Source organism: Palaemon carinicauda, chromosome 3, assembly GCF_036898095.1.
Source record: "Palaemon carinicauda isolate YSFRI2023 chromosome 3, ASM3689809v2, whole genome shotgun sequence".
NCBI lineage: Eukaryota > Metazoa > Arthropoda > Malacostraca > Decapoda > Palaemonidae > Palaemon > Palaemon carinicauda.
The window spans coordinates 60,866,949-60,886,312 of record NC_090727.1 but is presented as its reverse complement, the minus strand read 5'-3'; the positions used below and the strand labels follow the sequence as shown (position 1 = coordinate 60,886,312).

At 37.9% G+C, this 19,364-nt stretch overlaps 1 pseudogene; it reads left to right on the top strand.

Annotated features, from left to right (window-relative positions):
• The window catches only part of LOC137632060 (uncharacterized protein CG43867-like), a 116,417-nt pseudogene extending 98,800 nt beyond the window's left edge, over positions 1 to 17,617 (top strand).
• Positions 17,618 to 19,364: the final 1,747 nt, after the last annotated feature.

Below are 19,364 nucleotides of genomic sequence, written 5' to 3'. Positions count from 1 at the left end.
CGTGTGTGCTATCCTTGTTCGAAGGGGACTATCTAATTCCGCTGTCCACCAAACCCCCTCTGCACAAGGAAGCAATATTTTTTCCAAGTTATCTAGCAAATTCAGTAAAAGCCTCTTAAGAGGTCTTGAATCCAACATAGGGTTTTTACAACAGGTTATTGGAGCTAGTTATGGATGTTTTAATTCTAAATAAGTTTACAGTTCTCACCAATTTTTCAATGGAAATGCCCTTAGCAGTCTTCTGGTACAGAAAGAAAATAGGGTATTTTTGATAGACTTCACAGTTGCATTTTTTTTCACAATCTTATTCATCTGAATTTGAGGAAACTTCTTCAGTTTGTGAATGATTTCAAGGTTTACCCATTCATTGCCTATCATTCAGTCACAAGACTGCGCCACAAGTTTATACCTGGGTCATGGCTCCCATCTCTATATGGATAAGACTTCTGGTTAACAGTGTCTTTTACACCTGGATGACTGGCTGTTTTTAATGCTTTGTTGGAAAGAGTTTTGGATAAACAAGTGTGATTATTCAGGTCACTGGAAAGTTTGGGAATCCTGGTCAATTTGGAAAAGTCTCTTCTGATTCCAGACTCGAAGGATTCTATATTTTGGAATGATAATAACATCGCTGCTATTCTTCTTGTTCAGCTAATAATCTACTTATTAACTCAGATTATCTATCTTATTTTTTAAATCCTGCATTCAATATTCCCTCTTTAGAATAGAAGTTAGTTTTATGTCAGAGAATAGATTTATTTTGTCCTTTTTGAGAACTGTTAATTGTTATTTGGACAAGACTACAAACATAAGAATAATGTACCTAATATGTTATGTGGGGTAGAGATTCTAAGTTATCCCGTGTCCAAAATTCTGTCCTTGTTAAAAGCTTGGTCATATAGACTCACCACTAGGAATTGGATCCAAATCAGATGAAAGACGAAGGTAATTTTAAGATTAATTTTTCCTTTGTAATACAGTGTTGAGTAATGTATCTAGGTAAGTAATTTGGATGGTGGGGTCGTATATGGGAATGAAATATGAAGAATCAACTTAGAACACACTTTATTGGAAGACTTTTTTACCAAGGTACTATACTCAATTTTTTTTTAATGAGGCACATTTGCACTGACTCGCAGCGGTGCCCTTTTAGCTTGGAAAAGTTTCCTGCTAGCTGATTGGTTAGAATCATCCTGTCCAACCAATCAGCGATCAGGAAACTTTTCCGAGCTAAAAGGGCACCCCTGCGGGTCAGTGCAAATCTGCCTCACTAAAAAGAATTGACTATAGACTATAGTGAGAGTAAGGTGTTAGACAAGTTGATTAATTTTGGATTTTAAATTTCCTCTCTCTATCCTTCATTGACCCAGTTCCATGAAAGTGTGGAAGTCAGCAATATAAACATCAGGGGTCTTCATAGAAATAAACAATTTCAATCGTAAGATTTATTATTTTATTTACCTGGTGTTCATATGCATACCCATCAACCTCCCCACTGACTTGTGACGTCTAGAGGATAGACAGTTGGTTTCAATTTCGGGACTAAAAGACTAGGCAGCTACTATATATCCACTCTCAGGTTATCGTCATTAATGACTAGATTGTCATCGTGCTGTACTGAAGGTCTAAGCCTATTGAATGGAAAGAAAACAGATTTTCAGCTTTGGGGTAAATGCTGATTTAAATGAAGCTTTGAAAGAGAAGCAAAATGAACATCAGGTGAGTATACAAATAACAAATTTCATTATTAAAATTCCATTTTGCAGCTTAGATTTTCATTTTTTCTTTTTTTTACAGAATAAACAAATTTTGTAACATTTTCTATTTTTATCAAATTGACAGTACATAAGAGCTACAGCATTCGTATTTTTGTCTTTAATTGTTGATTATCCTTATTACATTAAAAGCTGTAATATATGAGTGTAATTATTCTTATTGCTTAATTATTTGTAAATTTGAAATAATATAATTTGAAGTTTAGTAACTTTCAATATTGATTTATAAGCTTTATTATTTTTTGTGATTTACAGTTAGTGCAATACTGTATACCATAAGACTGAAGAAATGGTATTTACTTATAGATGCTGATTCTTTTCCTCATCACACATGTCGCGTCTGTACTGCAGGGCATTATGTAAATATGAGACGGACAGAGAGAAGTTGTTATTCTGCTATCAGGTGAATCAGCAAATTCAACAGGGTAAATTTCCCATCACTAAAGAATTGGCGCTTGAATTAGCTACTCTCATGGCTCAGGTATGGTAGAATTATTCATGAATTCTTTCTTTTCGGTTTATGGCTTGATAGGATGAAAGTGAAGAATCCTTATGGAAGTAAAAATAACGATCACGGGTGCTAACAAGGAATGATGGGAGTAGGTTAGGTAGTGGTGGTGGGGGGGGGGGGGGGGGGGCAGTAGCTGTAGTGAACGACACCTCGTAGTAACGGGGGATTTTGAGGAGGGAGAAGTCTAATTGGAGAGGGATCTCTGGTAGTGGTATCTCTCGCCCCAGTTTTAATACAGACACCCTTTAGGGGTGAGCGAGCTGGATATATTCCTAGCATTCCATGCAACTTATTTCTCTGGTATATTTAGCAGTATTTATACCTTTGAAATGGTGCTTTAAGGAGCATTTCACTGGGCGACACAGGTTCCTCGCCCAGAAATAGATTTTTCCTTCGTCAAAATCCCTTTTTTAACCTTAAAGAGTTGGACATTTTATGAGTCAAGGGAATGGGAGTAAGGATAAGATGTTTCAGGTTAATTTGACTGTACTGGGAATTTTATAAGTGAAACAAGTAACTGCACATTTGATATTAGAGTGTATTATCAGTGTTAAGCTAAATTTGGAGTCAAGCAGAACTTTTATGTTGGTGTGCTTTACAAATTTGTTTAACTGTTTTCTACATTTTGCTGTCAGGGATTTTATTTTATTTTCAAATTTTTTGTCCTTTGCTGCATAACATAAATCAAATTATAAGAAGGGTCATTCCTGTTATTATTATTGTTGCTGATATTGTTGTTGTTAGTAGCACCAACCAAGCTGCATGGCTAGTTGGAAAAGGATTACAGTATTACATAATTTTCAATAAATAATTATCAGTTTGTACTGCATCAAGCGTATGTACAGTAAATATATATAAAAATTGCACAATTTTGATCAAGTTTGAAGGAAATGTTGCTACTTTACAACATACTGTACACTGCCAGACAGGTCTCTGATAAACACACAAAAGTATTTATTCTTACTAGCACCCAAGTTTTATGAATATAGATTTTTAAATATTTAACTTAGCCGGTGAATATATAATAGCAGCAACTCTGTTGCTCGACAGACAAAAAACAGTAAAAACTCGCCAGCGATCGCTATACAGGTTGCGGGTGTGCCCACCAGCGCCAACTGTCAGCCAGATACCACTCTCGATGTAAACAAAGACTCAATTTCTTCTCTGTCGACGTGTCGACAAGACGTACTTTTACTCGCTGTAGAACCTGGAGTTTTCTCAACATATTTGGTGAAGTACTTCATTTTGGTTTGAGCTTTTGCAGTGCAGGTGTTTTATCTTCATCTTAAATCTTGAACTCGTTTTTGGATAGATTTAATTTTTGATGACAAAGAGAGTATGGACTTTCTTTGACTTTTAAATGGCCGACCCTTCCCTTAGACGGAAGTGTGTTTAGGCTTTTAGCAATTATCTTATCACGTTATAAATTAATTATAGATTTTCCTCTATATATTTTATATCTCACCGCCTTTATTAGGCCTCTTCGATTAACTTTCCATTTATAATAAACATAAAAATAAATTTTAATGATTTGTTTATATGCGACCCTTCCTGAGAGTAGGCGGTCCTAACTTGGAAACCGAAGTTAAACAACGTTGAGCCCTTTTCAATCGTAATAGCTTTTAAAGAGCTAATGATTTAAAACTTTTTAAATGAATATTTTTAATAAATATTTTATGAAAGATTTTCTTTGAATAGTCTTCGTACTGTTTTCAAAGAAGAACTAACGTTTAGTTTATTTATGCTACGCAGTTTGCGCTCTATCGTTACGATAGAGAGAGAGAGTATCACGGTTTCACTTTGCAGAAAGAGTAAATCGATTCTGACGTTTTGTTCATTCTTCTTTCAAAGCTTAAATGTTTTAAATTCTATTTTAAAGGAACTTTTTAATTGAAAAACCTTTCAGTTTTTTCCTTGGTCAAATAACATGTTTTTTTGACGAAACGTAATTGGGCTCTTCTCTTAGGTGCGAAATCAAGAGAGAGAGAGAGAGAGAGATAGAGACGGAGGGAGAGAGAGGAGAGAAAATGTTCCGTTCAAGCGGGTAACGTTGTTCTCGAGTTACTTTCGTCCCTAGTCTCTGTACGGGGAGAAAGGATAAAACGTTTTTAGTTTTATTCTCGTCCCCAGGCAATGTACGGTGAAAGATTGAAAACGTAGTTTTGAATGAACTAGTGTTTAGTCTCTTCCCCAGCCACTGAATTTTTTATCTTAAAAGATGTTTACTGTGTTTTGCTGGTATTAATGTGCTTGCATTATACGACTGATTTCGCATTTACTACCTTTTGATGAGGGTAGAATTGCGTGCTTCAGGTAGAAATCAGTAAAAGTTTCGATTTCAGTGAAATAAGTGCAAACAGAAAATCGTAGTGATAAAGTGATATTGCGCAAAGTGTTACAGTGTTGCGTAACCGAGGGTTCGTCTGTTAGTGCCTGTCGTTCACCTAGTCCGGGACCTCTTGCAAGCTCCCAAGCCCAGGGTAGAAGTAATGTCGTACGACTTATGGGTTCGAGAGGCCTTGATCAGCGAACAGACGTTCCCTCTATGGTATCGGGTGTATCTTACCAAGATCTCCCCTACCATAAGGCGAGAGAGACAATTTTCTCCTCGTCATCCGAAGGCTTTTCGCATAAGAAACCTGAAACAAGGTTTCGAGGCCCTTAAGCGAAAGTCAGTCCTTTCATGACAGGTCCAGCGTCCTGGTTGTAGCCATTAGGACAGCTCTGACCCTATGCAGTCATCGGAAAACTGCTCGCCGCCTAACAAAAGCGTAACACAGACTCCGAGAGTCTTTTTGTTGGCAAGGTTTTGCGGTCACAGACGTTACCCTCGTCTCTTACCGCAACCATTTCCGTTGATCCTAAATGGGTTGTACGGCAAGACATGCAGAATAAGCTTGCCTCCCTTATGGTTATTATGGAAGACTATTCTGCCGATTAGTACGTTGAGCCTAGCCGTTTATCTCATCGAGATCCTGGCTTTCAGCCAACCTAACGTTCCTTTGTGCGTCCTGGTGACGTTGGTGTAGCTAAGTCACGTCAGTCAGGTTGTTTAGAACCACACTCGATGCGGTCTCGTGTGGATTTTCAGCCACATTTGGACGTTAGGCCACTTGCTGATGCTCCTGTTGACGTTCAGGACGTTCGCTAACAATCGGAGTTGACTTGTTTTGACGCTGTGCGTCAACCTCCGCATTCTAGAGTTGTTTTGACTGCTCAATCTAGGCGGTCAAAGCAGTCTCGAGTGGACGCTGTGCGTCCTCACGCACCTGTTGTTGTTGACAGTTCACAGACTGTCAAGCAGTTACATGACGTTGCGTCCTGGTCTCTCTCACCTGTTGTTGTTGACAGTTCACAGACTGTCAAGCAGTTACATGACGTTGCGTCCTGGTCCGCTACTAATGCACCAGTGCGTGTGGACTCTGCTTGTAAAGCATTGCCACCACGGTAGGTCTCTCCCTTGCTTGAGACTTAGCTATTATCGGACAAGGTTCCTTTAGATGAGGAAGTTGCTGTTCCCCCTCCTACTGATATTCCCTTGAGGACTCTGTCAGACGGAGAGGAGCCTAAAGCTGCTTAGCCCTCTATGGACTTTAATTAAATCATGCTGATTTTTAAGGATCTTTGTCCGGATCTTTTTGTAACTGCTGCTCCTCGTTCGCCTAAACGTCAGAGCTTACACTAGGCCTAGCTACTTCGAAGCCGTTGTTTTATAAGCTAGTGCTCTCTCGCTCTCCTAGAGAGCTTTACGTTTGCTAGGCGACTGGTTTATCACCAGGAGGAGTTTGGGGGATACAGCCTTTGCTTTCCCTTCTTTTAAACTGGTTTATAGAGCGAGAGTCTGATATGACACGAGAGAAGTTCTCGGCTTGGGAGTTCCTGCCTCTGCCCAGATAGACTTCTAAAATCTCGTAGACTCTCCCTGGCGCCTGGCCAGGAGACGCTCCATGATTTTACAGGTCAACTTCACAGCTGTTTTCGAGCTTTTGAAGTTTTGCTGTACAATTATGTCATGCATAAACAAGGCTTTCAGGGATGGCTCCAATGATCTGACAGCCACGTTCTCTGCAGAGACAAGTCCCTCAGGGATGGCTCCATGATTTGGCAGCCATGTTCACTGCAGGAGTACGTAAGAGGCAAGTGCGCTCAATGTGTTCATTGTCAAGACAAACTTCGCGATGAAGTCTACCAGGCTGTCTTGACAGCATTTATGGAAGGCGACTGGATGGTCTCTCTCGACCTTCAGGAGGCATACTTCCACATTCCTATACACCCGGATTCCCAACCGTTTCTGAGGTTTGTTTACAGGAATGTGGGGTACCAGTTTCGAGCTATCGGAGATCAGAGCCTCCCTGTACTTGGACGACTGGCTTCTCAGAGCCTCTTCCAGTCATCGCTGTCTGAAGGATCTCAATTGGACTCTAGATCTGGCCAAGGAATTGGGACTCCTAGTCAATTTGGAAAAGTCACAGCTGGTCCCATCCCAAACTATTCTGTATTTAGGGATGGAGATTCACAGTCAAGTTTTTCGGGCTTTTCCGTCGGCCCCCAGAATAGATCAAGCCCTGCTCTCCATCCAGAAGATGCTGAAGAAAGAACTGTGGATGAGTCTGGTAGGAACGCTGTCATCCCTGGAGCAATTTGTATCATTAGGAAGACTACACCTCCGTCCTCTTCAATTCCATCTGGCTTTTCACTGGAAAAAGGACAAGACGCTAGAGGCGGTCTCGATCCCGATTTCCGAAAAGATAAAGTCTTGTCTGACTTGGTGGAAGGACAATATCAGCCTAAGAGAGGGTCTTCCCCTGGCAGTTCAGATACCCAACCACGTTCTCTTCTCGGAAGCATCGGACTTGGGCTGGACGGTCGGGAATGCTCAGGTCTGTGGAACTCGAGTCAGAGGAGCATGCATATCAACTGCAAGGAGCTTTTGGCGGTTCATCTGGCCTTGAGAAGCTTCGAGTATCTCCTTCGAGGCAAAGTGGTGGAAGTAAACTCGGACAACACCACGGCCTTGGCGTACATCTCCAAACAGGGAGGTACCCACTCACTGACGTTGTACGAGATCGCAAGGGACCAGCTCATCTGGTCAAAAGATCGAGGCATCTCCCTAGTAACGAGGTTCATCCAGGGCGACTTGAACGTCCTAGCAGATTGTCTCAGTCGGAAAGGTCAAGTAATTCCAACCGAATGGACCCTCCACAAGGATGTGTGCAAGAGACTTTGGGCGACTTGGGGTCAACCCACCATAGATCTCTTTGCAACCTCGCTGACCAAGAGGCTTCCAATCTATTGCTCTCCAGTCCCGGACCCAGCAGCAATACATATAGTTGCCTTCCTCCTAGATTGGTCACATCTGGATCTTTACGCATTCCCACCATTCAAGATTGTCAACAAGGTACTGCAGAAGTTCGCCTCTCACGAAGGGACAAGGTTGACCTTAGTTGCTCCCCTCTGGCCCGCGAGAGAATGGTTCACCGAGGTACTTCGATGGTTAGTAGACGTTCCCAGAAGTCTTCCTCTAAGAGTAGACCTTCTACGTCAGCCACACGTAAAGAAGGTACACCAAAGCCTCCACGCTCTTCGTCTGACTGCCTTCAGACTATCGAAAGACTCTCGAGAGCTAGAGGCTTTTCGAAGGAGGCAGCCAGTGCGATTGCTAGAGCAAGGAGAGCGTCTACCATTAGAGTCTACCAATCGAAGTGGGAAGTCTTCCGAGACTGGTGCAAGTCAGTTTCTGTATCCTCGACCAGTACCTCTGTAGCCCAAATAGCTGATTTTCTCTTATACCTGAGAAAAGGACGATCCCTTTCAGCTCCCACTATCAAGGGCTATAGAAGCATGTTGGCATCGGTCTTCCGGCATAGAGGCTTAGATCTCTCCAACAATAAAGATCTGCAAGACCTCCTTAAGTCTTTCGAGACCACTAAGGAATTTAGACGTGGTCCTAAGATTCCTCATGTCAGACAGGTTTGAGCCTTTACAGTCAGCCTCCCTGAAAGATCTCACTCTTAAGACTCTTTTCCTGGTATGCTTAGCCTCGGCTAAAAGAGTCAGTGAGATTCATGCCTTCAGCAAGAACATCGGATTTTCGTCAGAAAAAGCTACTTGTTCTCTGCAACTTGGTTTTCTAGCCAAAAATGAGCTACCTTCTCGTCCTTGGCCTAAATCTTTCGATATTCCCAGCTTATCGGAGATCGTAGGCAATGAACTAGAAAGAGTCTTATGCCCTGTTAGAGCTCTTAAGTTCTACTTAGCTCGTACTAAACCTTTACGAGGCCAATCTGAAGCGTTATGGTGTTCGGTTAAGAAACCATCCTTGCCTGTGTCAAAGAATGCTTTGTCATGTTTTATCAGATTGTTAATACGAGAAGCTCATTCACACTTGAGTGAGGAAGACCGATCTTTGCTTAAGGTTAAGACGCACGAGGTTAGAGCTGTAGCAACTTCCGTGGCCTTTAAGCAAAATAGATCTCTGCAAAGTATCATGAACGCAACCTATTGGAGAAGCAAGTCAGTGTTCGCGTCATTTTACTTAAAAGATGTCCAATCTCTTTACGAGAACTGCTACACACTGGGACCATTCGTAGCAGCGAGTGCAGTAGTGGGTGAGGGCTCAACCACTACAATTCCCTAATTCCATATCCTTTTAATCTGTCTCTTGAAATGTTTTAATGTTTTTATGGGTTGTCCGGAAGGCTAAGAAGCCTTTCGCATCCTGGTTGATTTGGCGGGTGGTCAAAGTCATTTCTTGAGAGCGCCCAGATTAGGGGTTTGATGAGGTCCTGTTGTATGGGTTGCAGCCCTTGATACTTCAGCTCCTGGGGGTCTGTCAGCATCCTAAGAGGATCGCTGGGCTCCGTAAGGAAGACGTACTTACAAGGCAGAGTAATCGTCTAAGTCAACTTCCTTACCAGGTACCTATTTATTTTGGTTTTTTATATTGATAACTGCCAAAATGAAATAAAAAACTCTTAGCTTATACGATGTAAACATATTTAACTCTGGTCTCTACCCACCTCCTTGGGTGTGAATCAGCTATTATATATTCACCGGCTAAGTTAAATATTTAAAAATGATATTTTAATTATAAAATAAATTTTTGAATATACTTACCCGGTGAATATATAAATTAAACGACCCTCCCTTCCTCCCCAATAGAGACGCAGTGGGATGAGAAGAAATTGAGTCTTTGTTTACATCGAGAGTGGTATCTGGCCGACAGTTGGTGCTGATGGGCACACCCGTAACCTGTATAGCGATCGCTGGCGAGTTTTTACTGGTTTTTGTCTGTCGAGCAACAGAGTTGCAGCTATTATATATTCACCGGGTAAGTATATTCAAAAATTTATTTTATAATTAAAATATCATTTTAATGAAATGCATTGTAAACTTTTTTTTTATGGTTTTATGGAATTTCAGATGAAGAGGGTTGTAGATCTTTTTCATTGGAGTAGTGTTGGGATAAGTTTATTACAGTATTATAATATTACTTTACAGGTGCTGCTAACATGAATGGTGTAGGCTGTTATAATACAGTGTTGTATTTTATAAATTTATACAATTAAGCAAAGGGTCTATTGTATTTCAAATACCCATATGTACTAGAATATATATTTGAAAATTTTAAACAAATTTCAGATTGATATGGGAGAGGTCAAGAGCGAGAGATCAAGAGGTTCAGGATCATCTGGACCTTGAGCAGCTCATATTCAAGAAGCTTTCACAAAGTTCTACCCTACAAGATATAGGGAAGACCTCAACGAGGAAGAGCAAAAGTAACATAATCTGTTTACTCTTTATTTTTAATTGGCAAAGTTACTTCAACACAGTAGTAAAATTGTTATGATTATTAAAGAGTCTTTAGTGATATAGAAAGCTGTCATATCATTCAGAAATACAATTACTGTCTGTGAAGCTTCTGCACACGCCTTAAGGCATTGTCTTTGATGTTAAAGGCCGGTGATGCATTAGGTACATGTTATGTTGTACTCATGTGTGGATGTTCTACGCTGAAGAACTTCAGCCAATGAAATCAGTTATCAAATTAGTGTGGAGTTGCTTTTGGTACCACTTTTTTTTTATTCATAAAATAGTTACTGCTAAGAGGGCCTACCACTTAGTGTACATTTCCCTTTATAAAGAATATATACAGTACTTTACATTGTTATACTACATAGGTCTTATACACTGCACTTTGCCCTGAGCTCCATAGATTTTTGCCTTTTACTTTTCATCTGTTCACTTTGTTCCCTTTTCACCTGGCCATAAAACTCTTTAATTTTACCTTGCTTCTTTAGGTAATTTCCATGAAAAGTAGTTCAGTAAACTAGTTGAAATACTTTATAGTCATATCAATTTACAGTCTTTTAATGTGGGAGAATACTTTCTTTCCAACAAGCTTGTTGACTTTTAGATCATTATTTTTTAACACCTAAAGCCCTCCCCCACTGTGGACCAACCAACACTATCGTTCTCACGCTGCTAGGCAATAACTTTACCTGATTATCAACATTAACCCAATCTCCTCAACTCATCTTATCTACATTGTTTATAAGAAAATGTTAACCTACATTTTATTACCATAAGAGAGTTATTGGGTCCTTTGACTCGCCAGATAGTGCTATGTACATTGTATCCTTCTCTAGTTACTTGGGTTCGTAGTTATTACCTATGTGAATCCCAATAAGTACAGGTATTGAAATATTGAATTTAGTTAGAAAAGTTCTTTTTATGTTAGTGATATTATAATGTGCTAGATACTATTTGGTGCATTGTTGTTTAGATATTTAAAAAGAGTGAAATATGAATATAGTTGCCCTTCCTGTTTTCTTTCCCACCCTTCATAAGAGGATTGACCTTTCTGTCAATTCTTGGGCATTTTATAATGGCTCTTAGGGTACCTTATTTCTCAAATTCCCTTATATAGGCAAATTCATTGTATTACTGTACTGTATATATTCCAAAGTTAATTAATAATACTATTGTGTATAACATACTGTATAAAAGTATGAAGATATTAAAGAAAACAATAGAAATAAAGTAAGAGGGACGAAAGAGAATTTGAGCAGTCATCATCAATTTAGTATATTTAATTCAAAAAGATTTATTATACTCTATATACGATGTCTCTATATTTTTTCAGATCTCTTTTGGATAGTTTACAAGAAAAATGGGTGGGTCTTAGAGGAAGAACTCAAAGCGATTGCGTGAGAATTTACTTAACTTGCACTCGAAAGTGGCCGTTCTATGGTGCAACACTATTTCCTGCAGCCACTCCAACAACAGATGGTCCTCCAACCCCTGTGTGGGTTGCTGTCAGTGAGGATGCTATAACCCTCCTAGATCATGCGAGTATGGCGTCTGTGGGCAGGTAAGAGAGCCACCGAGAAATATTTTGAACAATATTGGTTTTTCTAAGAATTTTTTTCTCTAGTTTTATTCATTTCCATTTCATTACGCTTAATTTTGTACGCAAAACTGTTGAAATTTTTTCTACCATTTTATTTAAAAAGAAAATATTGCATCCATTGTGTAAAAAGATAACATTATAGTTGTCAAAATTTCATTAGTTTTATGTAGATTAGTAAATGCATTTCCCCATATATAATAACATTTTTTTATATCGTCAGTAATGCTAAAAGGGCTCGTTTGTATTTGTACTACTAGGTATGCTTATGGTTCTGTTGTGACATTTGGTGGCTGTCAAGAGGACTTCATGCTAGTTGTGCACACAATGGAGGATGACGGTACTCAGCATCCCCCTGGCACTCACAAACTCCTCTGCATGAACAAACCAAAGGTATGTTTATTGAATGATGATGCTCTATAGCAAGGTTTCTAGTTTAGTATTAGTTATCTTATAAACAAAATTATTACTTATGTAGGTTACATTGCATAGGTATTTCTGTTTTAGTATACTCTACAAGGATAAAGCTTATCATTTTGAATTTATGAATTTAAGCCTTTAAGCCTGGCAATGGGGCTTAGGAGGCCTTCCAACACCCATGTGGCACTGAAAATAAACCACACAGATGCAATATGAACTGAAAGTTTAGTGGTAAAGTAGAATGCTTAAGATTCAGTGCAACCAGGGACTGGAGGGATGCTGCAAAGACCTGTTAGTAATGCCTACTGTGAAACCCCTGAGGTCCTTTGATGATGCTACCCTCCAACAGGTTTTTTAACTTGCTACAGTCTATTAGTAGACAGTAAATTTCCATTTAGATAATGCTCTAGGACATCCATATGACTTGGGTGATTTGCATCCTGATGTGAAAGTTGTGTTTATACACAACTTCACTTTCTTAATCTATGGAGGAAAGTGCTCATGCAACATTTTAAGCATATGCTTAACGAAACACTTTCTCTCAGGAGTTCACCAAGCTAATGTACAAAAGACACTCCTGTTATTCAGGAAGGAATTCAACATTTCTAAATGCGATGAAGAGTATAGCTTCAGCATGGCAGGAAGTAGCAAAGGAATGTATGAATGATGAAGAAATAAAAAGAATTAGTTTAACCCTTTGGCGCTTATGCCCTACAAAAGTCGAGGTGAGGTACAGTGCATATGCCTTAGACTTTTATTTTTTGAATTGGTACGTCCAAACTATAACAGATTAAGGCTTCTGGTTTGTTAAATCTTATTGGGAAAAGATTGAACTTTGCACTAATGTAAAAAAACATAACTGGAATGCTAAAAAATAATAAAAAAATCTGCGTTGAACATGAAATATTTGAAAAAAATCATATTCTTTCTTAGAAATTCATGATAAATACAATCATTATGTTTGGGGATTTTTATGATACTCAAATTGTGTAGAATTGCATATTTTTCATGTGAATGCAACCTCTTTCCAATAGATGTGTTAGAAAGTAAGGTGTAAATTAATAAAATGATAGGTTATTTTTTGGAGCAAAAATTTCAGATTTTCTAACCAACTAATATTGATGTTTTTCATTGTTATGTCATTACAAATAAAGATGAGGAAAAATTAAACGCATCATTGTAGAGGCAATTAAATTTCAAATATAATGAATAAATACAATATATATATATATATATATTGTGGGAAAAATACAGAGCAATTTACCATTAGATAACAGAGTAAGTTTTGCAATTTTATTGTAGGTGTTTTTAAGATAACATTTTATGTATAGATGCGTTAATGCTTTTATATTGTTTTATATACCGTGTAAAAGTACAAAGAATGTTCTTTCTTATCATTTATGACACATTTATATTGCAGTTATTTATATATGCACTAACCTGCCCAGAAACATTTTTCTACGAGAGCGTAAATTGAAAAAAATAGGTCTTATTGGGAATCAGCATAGGCCTGCCATGCATGCGCTGCTTCTACCCATTTTCTTTTAGGCTTCACATGTCCCTCAACCATCTGCCCACTCGTAGTGTGAGTTTCGTTTTCCTTGAGTAACGTGCGTATTTACGCCGAATTTCCCCCCAAAATAAGTTACGTATGACGCGTCAATTTGTGTCATCGGATCACTCACGGCAATAAATATTTTCACATGTCGTTGCATCATAGGATCACCGGAGGGTTAAGAAACATCGGAGTTAGAAGTTGATGAAGACATTCAACAGCTATTTACTGAGACAAAGGAACTGACATTTGAAGAACTATTTGAACTTGAAAAATATAAGAATAAAGTGTAGACAGGATCAATAATGCTTGGATGTACCAGAAAAAAAAAGTTCCCAACAAATAAGTAAAAGGGTATCAAATAGAGATTCAGTAACCAATGGAAATAAAATGAAATCAAAATATAGATTGCTGATTGATAAAAATTAGAGGCCACTATTATGCCTTTGTGATGCTTGTCCATAATCCACATGAAAAAGACATTCTCCATCTAGATTACTATCTTGTCCCTTTCTTGTCATACCTGTTACTTATTTAGCAGTGGGTACTTGCACTTACGGCAGCATGAATGTTGATTAGATTTTTATGGATGTACTACACGGTGCTCTCATTCATGGGGAACATTCTGCCCACAGCTGCAAATGCATATCTTCCATAAAATTTGTTACCTCTACCTTTAGTTTTAAGATATTTACACTCTTTGGCAGATGATGAAGCTCTCTTAGGGACCATGGTAAAAGTTGTATAAAATAATATGACCAGTGAAAAGATGTTAATAACTAGAGAGGTTAACACTATAATTGTTACACTGGAAAGGTTGTGTAATTTAAGGTAGGAAAGCAATCAAGAACGTCAAGAAGTACACCAATCGTAACGGACAGGAACCGCAATACATTAATTCAGTGTAGCGAGAAGATCTGTAAAACTCAAATCTGCAAATATTTATATCCTATTATATACTGTGAAGAGGAAGAGCTTTAAAGTCATGCAAACGGACATATCTAAATTTTACTACACCAGAGTTTGATATACTGTATACTAGATACAAGAGGAAGCTTCCCAGTTGTCTGGGTTTAACATCCTATCTTGTATCATTGCTGGTACTCCACAGCAGTCAGAGTCATTCCAGTTGGTTTCTTTCATTAACATTAAGTAGTTTAAGGCACATTTAAAGGTGGGTTTGTATTTTAGAAAACAAACTTTTGGATACTTATTGGTAAGGTTTTGAGTATGTGCACTTAAGTTTACTTAATTTTCAGATTCTAGAGCTGACATTACTTATCCCGGATTACATGAATGCCTTGGGTCGACATGTACTGAGTACTCCCCAGACAGGTACACTGACCCGCCATGGTTCTAGAAGATCGGCAAGGTCACATCTCACCTCTGTACCTGGACAACCAGATTTGTTGAAAATGACAACAGAAGTTGATAACAAGCTACAGCGCTTAGACGCTAAACGCCGAGCACAGGCTGACTCTTCTGCCGTATGACCCGCGCTAAATACTAGGTCATCCTGAGTTAGGTTCATGCTGGGCCCAACTGCCACGCTGTGATAACATGTTGGATGTTATCTTGTTGTGTGAAGATAACACAATGATATTGGAAACAAGTATGTTATTAAGCTGAAATTAGTTTTTCATGAGTAAATATACACATAGATATATATATATATTTAAAGACTTAAAACGTTGTGTATCTCGCACAAAAATATCAATAACCGTACTATTTGTGGCCGAGCATGAGCTTTGTTTACTAATTTCTAATTGAAATGCTAATCTCTAATATGTTTGGGGATTATTGTTGTGTAGCCTTGACCCCCTCCCCCCTTTGAAAATACCCTATGAGTGGCTAACCAAGAAATTTACGAGATATGTGAAGAAAAATATAGAAATTAATATCCTTGATTCAGGCATGTGCCTTATGTTGCACTTGAGAATTCATTATAAATTGATTTGTGAATTGATAATCATATTGTAGAAAGTGCAAAATTACAGCTGTGACGATTCAGTTACATGAATTAATTGACAAGCATATATTTTTATTTCACTACAGCATTAGTATAAGTAACATACTACATAAGTCTTTACACAGAAAAAATAGTTGAAGCTTACAAAAGAATCAGCATATTGTCAGACTATATTAGGATATCTTGTGAAGTATATAAAAATATATAAATATATATTTGCAGTATGTTTAGTATCAATAGCTTTTTTATGCATACTTTATTTATATTTTTTACAACTTTTTTTTTTTAAATTCGTATCCTGAGGCTGAAAAAACAGTCGTAGATTGCCTAGTTGAGCTAACTGTTGTTAAACAATCTAAATACAGTCTTTAATTTATCGAAGTCTGCTTTATGTATTTTTTGTATTCAGAGATATTAGAAAATAGAGAGGGGGTTATATATAAACACATTTAATAATATCTGCACAAATGATAATTTTTGCAACGAAGCTTTTTATTGAGAACTAGCTTTCATCCAAACTGCAGCAATGAAGAACACTACTCTACAGAGCTGTATATTCAGTGCTTTTTTTTTGTTTAAGCACTCTTATGAATGATACATGCAGACTTTCATTGAAGCCATATGTTTTTTAATTGAAGCTATGTGTTTTAAGCTAATGATTTAAGGTGCCATAAGTACTAGTCAGATGTGTGAATGAAGTCTTATACAATAAACACCATATTTGATAAGTGTCTGCCTTCCAGGATGTATGTTAAGTTAGTATGAAATTCATACTGTGTAAATAGGCATAGTATGTGGTAACCACATAATATACACTTGCGTCACATTCATTCATTCTATTTACAGTACTGACAAAACATGCGATGTTATTTCGGAATATTGATGTGCAGGTAAGGAACCTGATTCAACACAGAACAAGTGAGTCGTGTCACATGTAAGATTGACTGTAGAACATTTTTCATGTGGCATTTTACTTTAGATTATATATTTTAGCCTTTGTACATATGCTTTTATTTTGTATTTGCCTTTTTGTGAGTTTTTTATAACATACCCCTTGTGGTGTTGTGAGTGAAATAGGGATTGTTCCCGCTACGCCTTATAGTACTGTACTGCTTCAGAGTGCGTTTATAAAGAAATAATTGAAATATATGCATAGATATTTATTAATAGAAAACAATTCTCAGAAAATAAGCAGGAATTTTTTTGTTTCTTAGTAAGCTCAGTCACAACTGGTGCCTATCATATGATAAAGCTTGGAGACATTGGTACTCAAATTACATTCAATCACAATCTGTTTTAGAATTAGTTTAGTGGTTACTTCCTGATCTTTATAAAACCAAAGAATTTAGTTTAAAGAGATTGGGTGCATTATGCATTTTGCATACTTTCAGAAGGCTTAATCCTGCATATGTTGTAATGAAATGTTAATGGGAAAAGGAAAAAATATGGCAGGATTTCCAACTACTGTACTGTTTTCTTCTTTCATAAATTTCCTGTTGTACAAAGAATACCAAACTCAATAAAACTAGGTCACAAATATAATGGTGAATATTGCTACTGTATATACCATTTCCTTGCAAAATATATTTCTATTTTGTCAAACTCAAGGAAGCTAGGGCCAAATCTATTTATTAGTAAAGGCATGTGGGACTTGAGGCCCAAGACAGTTTTTGGCACAGAAGTCCAGTCTGCTTTTTCAGGAAAAGGATCTGAATCGAGATAACCATTAAGGATACCAAACTTTAAGACAAAAAACATAACATAATTATAAAACAAGACATAAGTGTAAAAGAAGACCTAGAACTAATGTCTTGATTTGGAGAATTGATTGACTAATTTAACCCTGGATAGGTACGATGGGTCGTTCGCGACCCCGAGCGTCAAAAAAAAACAGGTTTTTCTCACGTGACTCACCCCCGTGACTGAATTTGTGGGTGATCGACCTGCAGGAGGTGTCTCCCCTACACGCTCTAGTAGTGTCCAGATGTGCATTGCTGTAGCTGTACTCCTTCCCCGATTTCTGAGACGCGTCGGGGTCGAGCGCGACCGAGTTTACCCTTCTAAGGTAGTTTGCATAATTATCAAAGTTATTACGTATTATGAAATTGTCGTAGAATGGTGCAACTTGTATAGGTTATCAGTTGTGGAAAGTCTTGGTGGATTGTTTGGCTACCATGTGCATGATTTTTTTTTTAGTTAAAATGTCGTTCATCACCACGAGGACCATTTTACCGCGAGTGCCCCTTTTTCATTTTTTTGCCAAGTCATTTTTCCGTAAGATATTGTCAAATAGTGTCGTAAAACTTTTGCTTGTTTAGTGTTGGAAAGTGTGTCTAGATGATCTGGCTACCCATGCATGACTTTGTTTTTGTCAGATACGACGTAGTTATTGGTATATTGGGTATTTAACTGCGGTTACCAATTTCTGTTTTTTTTCAATATTTGTAAAAATTACTACGTAGTAAGGAATTGCCGTATATTATTCATTTTTTTTTTCATGTTTATGTGTTAGAAAGTGTGCCTTGATGGTTGGGCTAACACGTGCATGTCTTTTTTTTTATCTGAGATGCCGTATATTAGAATGTCGGGCATTTTACCGCGAGTACCCCTTTTTCATTTTTTTTCATTTTTTTGCCAAGTCATTTTTCCGTAAGATATTGCGAAAGTGTCGTAAAACTTTTGCTTTTTTAGTGTTGGAAAGTGTGTCTAGATGATCTGGCTACCCATGCGTGATTTTGTTTTTGTCAGATACGACGTAGTTATTGGTATATTGGGTATTTAACTGCAGTTGCCAATTTCTGTTTTTTTTTCAATATTTGTAAAAATTTACTACGTAGTAAGGAATTGCCGTATATTATTGATTTTTTTTTCATGTTTATGTGTTAGAAAGTGTGCCTTGATGGTTGGGCTAACACGTGCATGTCTTTTTTTTTATCTGAGATGCCGTATATTAGAATGTTGGGCATTTTTCCGCGAGTGCCCCTTTTTATTTGTTTTGCATTTTTTTGCTTAGTCATGTTATCGTAAGGAATTGGCAAGTAGTGTCGCAAAACTTATATTTTTATAGTGTTGGAAAGTGTTTCTAGATGATCTGGCTACCCATGCCTATTTTTTTTTTAGCCAGATATGGCGTATATATAAGTATGTGTTCGATTTTCCTGTGATTGCCATTTTTTCGTTTTTTCCCATTTCTTTCAAAATTACTACGTACTAAGGAACTATCACAGAGTAATGATTCATTTATATGTTTATTTGTCGGAAAATGTCCCTTGATGGTTTGCCTAGCACGTGGCTGAAATTTTTTTTTTCTGAAATGCCGTATATTAGAATGGCCATTTCTGGGCTCGAACCTGTGCCGCCCAGTGAATAAGCTCCATTTAGCACTTATTCTTAGGTAATTTACTGCTAAATATACCAGAGAAAAAATGTAAAGGAGTGCTAGGTTAACTAGCTCGCTCACCTATTGGTGTCGGTATAAAATTGGGCGTATATTCCAGAGGTCCCGCACTATTTAGATTAATCCACGACAGAGAACCCCAATAGAGGAGAGCCGTTCAACCTCACTCGGTACTACTACAATGCATCCGCTCAGAACCCAACTCCTTTTAGCACAACGTTCAAAGTAACCCGCTTTTTTTCTGGTGCTCTCGCTTTTGGATATTTTCTAGTGAATTATGGCTTCTTCGTCGGTTTCCCAGGAGACACCGTCTAAGTTAAGTACCAAG